Source organism: Anticarsia gemmatalis, chromosome 15, assembly GCF_050436995.1.
Source record: "Anticarsia gemmatalis isolate Benzon Research Colony breed Stoneville strain chromosome 15, ilAntGemm2 primary, whole genome shotgun sequence".
Lineage (NCBI taxonomy): Eukaryota > Metazoa > Arthropoda > Insecta > Lepidoptera > Erebidae > Anticarsia > Anticarsia gemmatalis.
The window spans coordinates 8,974,191-8,985,650 of NC_134759.1; positions in this window are offsets into that span (position 1 = coordinate 8,974,191).

Below are 11,460 nucleotides of genomic sequence, written 5' to 3' on the forward strand. Positions count from 1 at the left end.
ATGTGTAAACGTTGTTTTTAATGTTAGCAATAACAACTAATTGTGAACAGATTCCACGGCTTTACTCTCAGAATCCGTTTCAAACAACTTTTACGATAAACGAGGAAGATAAGTCGCTGAATGTTCGATGTCTTGTATTTTCCGGTCATTTTAAGACGGTGAAGCTTAACTTTAGGTGTAAAGTTATGTAAGCACTTCGAACAGAAGTGCAATAAAAAGTAACATTTTGAGGCAGAGAACAAAGCATTGTTGTTTAAATTTATTGAATAATCACTACAGTACATTAAAAGAATCTCCGTAATTATAAACAATCTAGCTGACCCGCGCAACTTCGCTTGCGTCACATAAGAAAGAATGAAAAAAATTCCCCGTTTTTGTAACATTTTTCGTTGCTACTCCGCCCCTAATGGCCGTAGCGTCATGATATATAGCCTATAGCCTTCCTCGTTAAATGGACTATCTAACACTGAAAGAATTTTTCAAATCGACGTAGTAGTTCCTGAGATTAGCGCGTTGAAACAAACAAACAAACAAACAAACGAACTCAACTTCAGCTTTATAATATTAATAATATAGATTCGTTTTGCCAGGGACTTGTCCACAAATCGTACCAAAACTCTACAAGGAAAGATATGTGAACTATTTCTGGCATAACAAATTTTTCACATCTAATTTGTTTATCAGTATATACTACGCTGTTACATAATTAACAAGCCTAATTGATTTACAAGTAAGTTGCTTAGCAAGCCGACTTGAATACAAAATTATCTTCAATACAATATAACGAGACGATGTAACGTTATTATCACGTATATTACAATTTACTAAGTAATATCAAATGTATTAAGTTTCAATGTGATTATACAGACCATATATTGTTTATTATTAAGATTGAGAATATAATCTGAAACTTATTATTATTAACATACTAACCCACTTTCTATTTATATTGTTAGATAGGTATATAAAAGGAAAATGTTAATGATTAGAATTGTCTTCAATTGTATGCAACTCCATTTTTTTCCATCCCAAAAAATAGAAGAATAAACCATTTGTGTCACGTTGACAAACGTTACCCGTGCCGCAAAGGATGCAAGACTTCATTTTATTTAAAGTAATCAACACCACAGCTGTATCTGCAAATAAAAGTAGAAATTGATGAGATAATATGTAATTTTCCTCAATATCTTTCACCAAATCCGTCACACATTGACTAACAAATAATATTAATCAGGAAGTCCGGATCGCTGCTTTAAATTCGGTGTAACAAGAGATAAGAGTGGACCAATAAATTAGTAGATGCCAATTCCGGTGCCATCGGTATCACTCATACAATTAATTGTGTTTGTGTTTGATGAGTGGTATAAATAACGACTATAGAAATCAATGATATAGTAATGCTGCAAATTCAAAAGAATTATTGTGGGTTTGTTTATCTTTCACGTGAAAACGAACCGATTTGGATGACCAAATCTTTTTTATTATACCTCAGATGTGGGCTAATGTAAGATTGTGCGCAAAGTCGAAGGCATAAGCTTACCTATTCATATTTAAAAGCACTTTTCTTGTCACAGACTGTACAATTTCTAACCATTTATAGACGACTTCAGACGACGATAGTCTTAAAAATTCTAGAGGTCTATCTTTTAGTACTACATTTTATATGGCCCCTTGTGACCAAATCAACTACGCATTGATTTCCAAACCCCTTTGACGGGAACATGTTAACAACACTTCTATTGCCAAATTCTAGAGAGAGAACAAAATTTCCATCACAAAAGGAATCTAAGAGAATCGCCTTAAGAAAAACGTCTTACTTCTAACACTATCTGTAAAGTGTTGTAAATAGTACCATAATATTGTAGAAAACTATTGTGATCGTGTATCGACCTTACTTAAGAAATACTTGTAAAGGTGACCGCAGACGGTATTTTTCAATTGAAACGTATCTACTTTGCCAAAACAGTTGCTGGGTAAAGTATAGGTAGGTGAGTACAACAGAGAATATTGACAATATTTTTAGCTAGTTTTTTTTTTGACAATAACGATCTAAAATCACTGGCAATTGCATTATCGAATCGGATTCCGGATGGAAAATCGAGGAGCTGCAGTAGTACCCTAACGTTTAATTACGTTGTTTATAACTTTAATAATTTTAAATCAGTGAAAACCAGGTGAGGGTAGGCGTAAAATCTCACGCAACAAGGACATAACGCATGGAGGCCACATCAGTCAGTCCGTAAACGCGGTCGATGCAATCCGACCGAAACGCCGGGTAAACAAATAATTCTAACCTTTAATGTTCATTCACTATTAAGATCTGTTGCATTATTATATTGTTTATTACTAGTAAGTTTGCTAAAATATTACGTGTCATTTAACTTGGACTCAACATCAACATTAAAAATTTAACATACAGCAACTACGTTCTACTTGTAATCACCTTTTATAAAAAGCTGGCTGCTCTCTGATATCCGACCGGATCGAAGCATGAATGTGTGCAATCATCCTAAATGTTACATAAAACTGGTTTGCACACAAATTCGTACTAACATTTTGCTTTGAAAGACGCCCTTCACTTCCATCCCTGTGATATCGGAAACCTTTTTGAGCTCGCTTTCACTTACCTCGTTAAAAGTATACTTGGGTTTGTACAGTGCCGGTGAAAAGTTTTGAGGCCGCTCTTCAAAAGCAAGGAAATAACAGTTGAACTATTCAAAGGTGAGTGGAATTTAGTTGTTTTATTCAAAGTGCTTTTAAATGTGTACTTCGTTTTGCAATGGAACTGGATAAATTGAAATGTCGCGCTTTGTGTGGATTACATCACAATTTAATACGATCTTAGTAAAAGTAGCATTGTTTAGTAAGTTATGTAATTCAGTATCAAAAAACTTCATAGTTTGAAGTAAAGGAACGTATTAAACCTTCTATGTTAAAACTATTCATTAATATTAAGTTGAGCATTAAACTACTTCATAACGAAAACATATCGGAAATTACTGCGTGTGAGTACTTTTCCCCTTTTCCCTGTAATTTAGTCTAGCATAATTTAAGTAGCTCGCTTTACTACCCCTGTTACATTTATGATTAAACTTCTACATGCATCGTCACGTTTTTTCATTATACGTGTTTACGAGTTAAAAAGAAGTTAATTTTAAAAGAGTTGGGAACTAGTTAAAATTGTAGGTTTAGAAGTTAGTGTAGTTTATTTATCGATATCATAAAGAACATTATTTGTAATTGTTTATCTATCTGTCACACTCTTTCTCTTTCTGAAAGAATTCGATCACAGGCTTAGTGCCTTAAAGAAGTATAATCTTCACCGATTTAACATCAACATTACAACTGGTTTACCAGCAAAAAAAACTCAAAAAGAAAAAGATAGGAACAGTTTTTGTCTCAATCTAAACACCAGACAAATCCAAATCAATCACTTTTACTACTAGTTTAACCTGTAACATTTAGACTGAAACTAAACCATAGCACGTTGGTACGTTGCACCTGTATTCGCACAGTTCGTGGTCAAATGGTATGCACCTCAACTGCGGTTGCAATTCGCTTGCTACGTACCTGTATCCGTAATTGTATCCTTGAAACTACCGGGTACAATAGTGACATGAATTGTAAAATAGTATTTTAGAAATGTTTTTGTAATATTTCGTTTAAATAAAATAATAGATATTGAAGTAATGCAACTGTTGGTGTCAAAATCTTATTTATTGTTTCTTTTTGATAAGTACTAATTTATCTACTTAACATAAGTCTATGTTGAGACAATGGGTTCAATTTTAAGAAATATCGACGGTCCCTACGTACAATAACCTAATTGCAAAACGCAAATTTTACAGGAGAGCGGTTTGAAGTTTCAAACACTTGTATCTCAAGTTCTATCAATCGCAGAGCTATGAAATTTTGCACAAAGTCTTTATTTGTTGTCTTTTATGAGAAAATAAAATAAAAACGTTAAAATATATTCATTTTATGTTCCATTGGTCACAACCGTCGTTTTAGATCGGAAACATTCTGACTAGCATTTACCTAAGTGGTACTTACTGATCTTTACTTGGGGGATTGAACAACGATCAAAATTGTAACTGCCTTTTACTAAATTTTACGTTGAGTATAATATTGAATTACGGTGTTTTCATACTGGGAGCCATGAGGTAAGGGCTAATAATAAAATAAAAAGAAATATTTTAAAAACTTTTTTTATTAAATTCACAATAGACAACCCTTTTCTTCGTCATAAAGATATAAAATATTACATAGTAATAATATTGAGCAATCATAATTAGGTACTCGTTGAATATGGTTGCTCGAGAAAAATGTTTCAAGTATACATCAACACTTCCAAAGAAGGATGATGAAGCGGAGATCAAGAAGGATCAAGAAGCATACACGTTAATATGCCTTCACTTAGAATCTCATCTGTATCCGTATGTTCAAAATCTTACTTACGCAAAAGAAGTGTGGGATGCATTGACAATAATTTTTGAAGACAAGGGAATAAATAGGGGCATAACTCTGATGAATTGTCTCTTGGATGAGAAGCTGGAAAACCACCGATCTGCTGTCATGAGTCACACTCAAAAGCGTAAAGAAATCAATCAAAGTTTCGATGACGACTTGGTTGCCGTGGTACTTTTGCGAGGTATGCCTGATGTTTACCGACCATTACGGATGGCACTAGAGCATTCAGGAATGAAGATTACTTCTCAAAATGTTCGGCAAAAGCTTCTACAAGAAGATAGCACTCAGAGCTCTTCAAATGATTCCTCGCCGCACTCGGCTTTAGTAGTGAAGAATCAACAGTCAGTATCGTCCAATTGCCCGATGCTGGACAAGGATTTGGATGGTGCACGCTTACCAACGGTTTCCTCGAAGTCGAAGAAAGTTGCGTTATGCTGTTCAAGTGTTCACTGTCTGTTCACAAATCCTTCAGCCCCTCGACGTTTTATCTCGATAGTGGAGCCTCGGTACACATGAGTTTTCAGAAGCAGTAGTTTAGAGACTTTAAGGTTACTGATAAGAATGTTGTGACGTGTGCAAATGATGATAGAATGTCAAGTGAAGGCAAAGGTGATATTATAGTTTATGTGAAAGGAGTTTTGTTAACTGTAAAAGATTGTATTGTACAGAATACTTGGTACAGAATGAATGGAGAGTTATTTTTGATTCTGATGGCTGTAGGATGTTTCACCAATCGATAAGCGAGATAACGAGTAAACTTGTGGTTACTGCTAGTAAAGTCTCAGGTATCTATAAGTTGGATGATTGTTTTCCTATTGTAGACGGTGCTTTGGCTACGGTTCAAGTTGAAGACTCGTTGGCACTTTGGCATCGTAGATTAGGGCACGTTAACTTGAATGATTTACGGAAGTTGCCTAACATCAAGGTTGGAGGTAAAAGTGTAATGGAACCTTGTGCTGCTTGTATAAGATGTAAAGCACATAGAATATATTTTCCAAAAGGTGAAGCAAGGCGAGCGAAAGACAAACTCAGTTTATTACATGCTGATTTGTGTGGTCCCATGTCGGAACGTTCTTATGGTGGAGCTCGTTACATGTTCGTAATAGTAGACGATTTCACTAGTAAATTTCTTTCTCAGGGAGAAGAATCTCAAGTTTTGAACTTTTTCAAAGACTTCGCGAGGCATGTGGAGAACGAAACACGTCTGACAGACCCAGACAGTATTGAAGATGCGGAGGAGAGCTCAGACTCAGCATATGTGGATACAGATCCTTGTGTTGAATCTGTGGAGCCTGTGAATTTAAATGAATCTGATGCTGAACATTGTGATACAAGAGTCAGAACAGTAGGTGTGAATATCGAGGAAGAGCCTAGGTATCCTCTGAGGAATAGACTTCGTAGCGCACAAAGTGGACTATATTGCTACAACAGTACATGCAAGTTACAGGAAGAACCACGTTCGTACAAAGAAGTCCTTCGAAGACCTGAAAGCCATGAGTGGATAGCAGCGATGAAGCGGGAATTGGAGTCCATGAAGGAACACGATGTTTGGAAGGTGATTGAGAAACCCCCTGGAGCCAAAGAGAAGACGTCGGTTGTGGCGATTCCAATATTTCTACTATACTTGAATCTGACAGTATTTTATCACCGAGCAAATTTGAAGCTAATGGAGCCGAGGGTGGCGTAGGACTCATTTTTGCATGGATTTGAGCCAGATCTTAGTGTTTATCTTTTGATGCTAGCGAAAATGGACCCGAAAAAAATAACAGAAAACAACGTAAAATAACAGAAATGGTAATTACTTACATTTTTAATTTAATATTCCCGATGTAAAAAAACTTAAGAGGCAGTTACTTTAAACAGTAGTATATGTTCTCCCACGTAAAAACACTTATGTAACACTTAAAACTTTTTTGATTCAAAACATTCCCAAGTAAAATAACATAACTACCAAAAGCGACTAATTACGTCGGAATTGAATAAAGCTTGTTTAGATTACCAAAAAAGTAATTGAAGTTGATAATGTAATTAAAAATATACTTTTTACTGACTAATAATTAAAGTTGAAGAAAGTAAAATAAAATAAAACGTCAAATTCAGCTTACCTGATGATATTTTGCTGGTTTTACCTTTATCTTTTACATCTTTCATTTTCTTTTTTGCGCGAGCGCAACAAGCCCGCATGTGGGAGTTACGGGGGAGGCGCGCGGGGGTGTTGTTGACTTGCCAATGTAAAATGACTTAACTCTCACTAGTGACATTTTACATTGGAAGTGTTGTAGTTCTGGGGTTTGTCGAGTGTTGATTTAGGGTAGAATTAAAGCATTTTTACCAATTTTTCTTTTATCAATCGAAAATATATGACAATCGGAAGGTCACGGAAACAAAAAAGGCAAATCCCGTAAGTACCACTTGAGGGAATGTACGTAGGGACCGTCGATATAAATCACGTAAATGCATATTTCTGAATGAAATTAATTTTACTAACCCTATTCTTCCATTTAACCTACAAGTCAGACAAGATAACAATCAATATCAATTTACCTCAGTGATCCGAAAAAATTGGGGCCCCTCTCTCTAATTAATTCATTTACGATATTCTGCTCCAATTCTTTAATAAATTACAACTTAATAAAATTAATTTAACCTTAAAAATTGATAATTTTATTTTGTTGGAAAATGAGGAGGCCTGTTTCAAATTCTTCCCAGACCCTCAGTTTCTTTTAAACTTTCAACAAACTTTTTTCTTTACCTGTCAGATCACCAACTAATCAAGCGACGGAGTTAAAGAAACTCTTTCAAACGACGTCCTTTTTAATGTACAAAAGTCGGTAATGTAATATTACTTTATTGATGGTTGAGTAACAAAACTTTTTTTCAAGGAATCGGGATACATGAACCCTTTTGGTGTAGTTAAAGTTTTATTAGGAAAACGATACCTAGAACTTAGACGGCTTTCTTCTAAAAAGAGAGTTACAAAGAACATAACAACATTGGAATTCAAATGTCTGTACTTAGAATTTCACTTATACGTAAAAGATAAGTTAAAAATTTACTTGGTACCTTTTATAACAGACTGTGGTGTATAAAATAATGTTATTTTATCTCGAACAACTCATAAAATATATAGACTTACTTAGAAATAATCATAACAAGTCTACAGTGAATAGCATGATCTTCAACCCGTTTCTGTCCCGCGATCAGGCCACCACGCTGTGCCACGCAGGGCAAGCAAAGTTACCAAAACTTTGCTTGCTCAAGAAATCAAGAAAAGAATGATAATAATCATATGACAATAACAATTTATTTTTGTATATTTTGGTAAAAACGTCGAAGGCGCCTACAAAACATTACTGAAATTATAATTTTATTGCCATATTATAGGAACCTTTTTGATCGTAACAGAACAAACCACAAATCATAACACAGTAACAACGCAGACAGGCTCGTAATTATTTTATTTTATCCAATATCATATTTTTGAGTAAACACCCGAAAGTACTTTAACCCTAGATTAATTAAAAATCCAGAACATATTAAAACCACCATCTGTTCCGAGTAACGGGCAAGCGTAAGTACTAAAGTAATGTTTACATCGGATTATAAACATTTCCACGCTAATCCTGTAATGTTCAAAGAATCTAGAACATTCATGGCTTTGCGTGTATGATAAAGTGTAATTTTTGTACTAAAGCTTTGTACAAATATGTGTAAAATTTATCGTACGACTTTAGGGTCAAAGAACGTTTAATTATAACGATTTTGTTAATATCCGTGTTTGTTTTGTTTTATTTGTATTTGCGAATGGAGTCATCAACCGCTTTTGAAGTATAAAGTCACTTGATGTGTGATCATTGGAAGTTTGAAATAACTTAAGGAAAAGCGTGGGAAAAGTAACATATTCGCCAACTTTGAAGTTGATATTGCTATCTTCCTATAACGATGTGTTTCGCAAATTATTAACTTCTTTACAAGGATTTAGTAATCAACTATCATTATGCAAGGCTACTTTTTGACAAATAACTCAACTTTGAAAACGTAACTATGTTGTAATGTAACGTAACTAAACGTATAGCTATGAAAACATCAGCGATGAGTAGAAGTGAGTTAAATAGTTTAATATATGTATAACTGATACACACTTCGAGATTTAATTTATATGTTATCCTATGCGCTTTGAATATATTTCCTTTCTATAGAATTTAAGAAATCATTCACGGAAATGTAACTTCAACAATGTGTACAAAGTGACAACTGATTATATCAAACGTTGAAAATAAAATAAAAACTTGCAGCAATATATTTTTGACTTGGACATGATATTTGTCAGTTCGCGAAGATCTACAGCGCGCGTTCTCGCCAAACAATTCCGGGAAAAACAACCAATGACAGTTACATGGACGCGAGAGATATGTATCTGTAAAGGCTTTCTATTGAATAACAGAAATGTAACCCTTAAGCATTCAAAATATTATTTTTAGAGTATATGAAGAAATGCAAAGGAGTCTTTTCTTTAAAACGCAGTTGAATAGACAACAAATTATCATTTTCACTATCGGCCACCGTTAGTGAAAGCGCCTGAAAAAATCTTATCCTATACTCTACTTAATGTTTACTATGTAACGTGAAATAAAAATTTTAATCTCATTATATTTATTACTCAAAACAAATTGCATAGGCTTTCGTCGACCATGGAGAAAAAACCATAATCCATTTCGTTATATTTTGTTAAATAAACCGAAAACGTAAGGTCGTTATCGCAGCGCCCTCTATGTACGTGACGGGAAACTAAAAGTAGATAGTTTCCGCTTCAATTTAGTTTGCACAGCTTTTATAGTTCGGTGTTTTAGCCCCTAAGTTATCGTAAATATAGGTAATAAAGTAAGGGAGCCTTAGTGAATCATATTTGTGGAGGATTCTTACAAGGAAACATTTTATGTGGGCAGGTTAGAATGTGTTAGAGTTTTTGTTATGTTCACCTTTGGGTAAAGGTTTCAATAGAGCGTTTAGAGTATTATTTATAGAATGTTTTCTGGAAAATACTCATTGGAAGCTACCAGATGTAAACATATATTAAAATCAATCGTTTTGAATTTGAAAAGATAAATAAATATTATATTTATGGCAACTTTATGTTTCTTAATCTTACTTGGCTAGTATTGAGAAAAACATGCAGTACAAAAGAAAATCTTTGTAAACTCATCTAAGACTCATCCCTTGTTAGTCCTCATTATAAATACATATCATAGGATAACTAAACCCTAGACTAACCTTTCAATGCTTGACTAATAGATATTCGAACAAACCTATGTCAGTAGCAGTAAGTTTGTGCCCATAAAACAGGAACCCTAATCATTATTCATTCCGTCGTCATTTACAACATTCTAGGTATCCCAACTGATGTATTATTGGTTGGATTTGGTTGAATAATGAATATTTATCAACGGTGTTACTCGTCTCATGAATAGTCATCCGATTATTGTACACGAAATACAGATTCGTGTACAATAATCGGATGACAGATAGCAAAATTATTAGAATATTGTAAAATAGTTTTGCGAATCGGCGGTGTTTGTTTAATTTGTATAACACGCTGACCATGTGATTACTGGTAATGTTACTAATATTGCGTTGAAAATACAAATAATATCGATTCATAATATTATCTTTAAAACACTGCATAATAATCGGTCCGAACTAATATATACGATTAATTACTATTCCATAATATTTAATATATCACTTTTAATTTATCTCTTATGGCGAGGCATAGTGCTAATATAACAAGCTTGTAACAAAACTAGGTAAGTAAAGCATCTCAAATCTCCATAGTAAAACAAACGATGACCAGCAACTTAAGGGGAATATACTACGTATGTATATGTAATTTACTTTTTCTTAAGAATAGTATTAGTTGGTATCTCCCGAAAGGGCTCAACAATCTACATAAAATTGTTTATGGACTACTCTCACTCATTTTTATGTTCATGAGTAACTTTTTATGGGAATCTACACATGTACTCATTTATTTTTATTCAGGGAAACCACGATTTCACTAAATGTAAAAGCTGAATAGAAAATATCCCTGATGCTTTCCGACAAAACTGAGCTCGCGAAATTGTAAGTTGCTGTCAAACAAGCTATACGAAATATTAATTAACACACTTATCGTTATTTATAACATTAAACCAACAAGATAATATTATTATTATCGACTTTTCAAAACCGTTATCGGCGTGAAAAAAATAATGCAGTATTAAAAATGAAATTTACGTAATTTTTAGTAGAGCAAAGTACTTAAGCCTCGTTTAAGTTTTCGTGGAATCAATCACTGGATGTATAAGTTTGCACCTTTCAAGGAAATACGGACTTTATATTGTTCTTTGTTAAACAGGGGATCTTTTTAGCGTAAATTTCATATCAAGATGGTAAATAAATTGCTTCGGCGCCATTTTCTTGGGGTAATTAGTTACCCTTCCGATAAGATTACATCTTAATTGTGAAAGTGTGTTAATGAAAATAATTATCGATTAAAAATTAATTTCTCGAAACTTTGTTTCGTAATTTTCGTTTTTGATTGATTGAGAAACTTTTTAATTTCGTAATTAGAAAATTAAAGGTTTCATTTGCGGTTACCTCTTAAACTCAGGCTCTTTTAAGCAGTAATTAATGGAGAAGTAACAATTTTAAATAGCAAAAGACATAATAAATTAATTTTCAGATAGTTATCACGTATTTGGAACTTTCTACTTACGTACTACCCGAAACAAAGAAACAAAGTAAACACATTAACACACATAACAGTAATTTTCTAAACACGAAAATCATTTCACTTTAAATCTTTCATACATGTTTAACCATCATAAACTGTTTACCAAATATGATAACATCAAGCCTTCAAACTATCGATTCACAAGAACAACAAAACACCTACTAGCCGAGAGCTAGCGTTCAAAAGTTACCGTTTGACCAAAGTATTTTACGATATTG